The following is a 2,038-nucleotide window of genomic DNA, read 5'->3' on the forward strand; positions in this document are numbered from 1 at the left end:
CAGAATGAGGTTTCTAATGCATAAAATAAGTACAAAGACTATAGAGGAAATCAGTCATAAGGAAATACAGTTGTCAAAATGTAAACACTTGTGTGATACAGAAAATAAATGCTACTTTATTAATGCACTAAACACCACAGTCTAGCAGTAGGTCTGCCAATGGCTGTGCTTTCGAAGAAGCGGTGAATGTAAGTGAAATTTCAGGCCTCGGCGACAATTGCAATGTGATGTAAAAGTACCTGTGATTCTAGTTGTGACAAAGTGATAAATTCTCTAATACACGATGGTTTGTGACCTACATTCTTTTTAAAAATATATATGTTTTTAGACCTGCCGCCGTGGCTCAGCAGTTGAGCATCGACCTAGGATCCAGGAGATCACAGTTCGATTCCCAGTCAGGGCACATGCCCCGGTTGCGGGCACGATCCCCAGGGGGAGAGTGCAGGAGGCAGCCGACCAATGACTCTCTCATCATTGATGTTTCTATCTCTCTCTGCCTTTCCCTTCCTCTCTCAAAATCAATAAGGACATATTCAAAAACAAAAACAAAAACAGAGCAGCCAGTGGAGCCTCTGATAGGGGAACTTTCCAAAGCTGCCAGTGCCCAGCAGGCGGCAGGGCACTCGCCTGGCCTTCCTCTCTGATCCTCCAGGGCTCCACCTGGTGCACCCCAACAGGAGGGGCTTCAAATGTCATTTGGCAAAGATTTAATACTGCTTTCTGCAGCACAGACACTACTAACACTGGAGAAAAGGATCCAGCCCTAGACCTCTCCCTGCCGAGGCCAGACACGCGCTCGTGTTTATTGTCTCCGTGTCCTTTGAACATTAATCAGAAAGCCTCTTTGATCAGATGAAAGGTCGCACTATCTCCTGCACACAGAGCTCCAAGGTTGGAACAAACGCTTACCCACAAAAGGCAGATAGATGTCTGCTTCTGTTTTCTTTGCAATGATCAGACAGACCTCATTCTGGGTGGCCCATCCGGCCCCCCACCCACACCCTGGTCACCCTCCTCCAGACTCTGAATCAAAGTGGCCTCAGGTATTTCATTGATTCATTCATTCATTCTTCACCCATCCACCAAATACTGTTGAACGCATAGGTATGTCTTTCACCCGGCACTGGGCAGATGAAACCAATCTGGGCTCACAATCATTGCATTCTTTTTTCTTCTTCTACTTTTATTAGTATTTATTTTATGCTATAAGTTTTTGTTTCTTCAGTTCCTCTGAGATCTTTTTCTTCTGTGCAACCTCCTTTTCTGGTTTAGGGACAACTTGCTCTTTTTCAGGAAGGATCCTCTCGGGGGCGGGGGGGGGGGGCAGGGGGAGCGCACTGTGGGTCAACCGGGCCGCGCTCTGTAAGTTCTGCGCTGCGTCTTGGGAGCTTCATTTACCCGGATGTGTCAGTGACCAGAGAATCCACATCTAAACCCTTCAGTTCAGCGTGACTCTCTGCATTTTTAAGGGTGTGCAGCAAAAACTGAGCACTCTTTTAATGCCACTGACCCTGCCCCTGCCCCACTGTTTGGCCTGGGCACACCCACCAACTCCACCATTGTAACGACAGAGTGGCCACATCGGCTCCTGTAAAACGACATCCTTAGGTATTTGGAGGCTTTTTGAACACGCACACCCTTGATGGCCTGGGCAGTTTCACGAAGTGAACAGAAGTGTGGAACCTCTTGATTTGCATGATTTTGTGAGGTTTTCTGGGACTCGTGAACCATTTTCAGGGGCCACCTCAGGCTGCTTTCAGGAACAGGACAGATTCGCTTTTAAAATGGTCTTAAAGCCGCTTTCTTGGGATGCTTTTTATTTTTTCTAGAACTGCTTTTCAAAAGAAGGTAGCTAGTATCAGAAAGAAATTTATTCATAAGCCTGTGGATTTTGGTTGGTTGCTAGTAAATACAAAACAGAGCTTTAGTTCTGGCCCGAAGAACTGAAGAATGGAAACCTGTCCTCCGTCCCCAGGTGGCCAGGGCCCTCTGGATGCCACAGGGACAGTCCTAATCTACGTTCTCAGGACTGTCCTAT

Source organism: Miniopterus schreibersii (genome assembly GCF_964146895.1).
Source record: "Miniopterus schreibersii genome assembly, chromosome: 11".
NCBI classification, from domain to species: domain Eukaryota; kingdom Metazoa; phylum Chordata; class Mammalia; order Chiroptera; family Miniopteridae; genus Miniopterus; species Miniopterus schreibersii.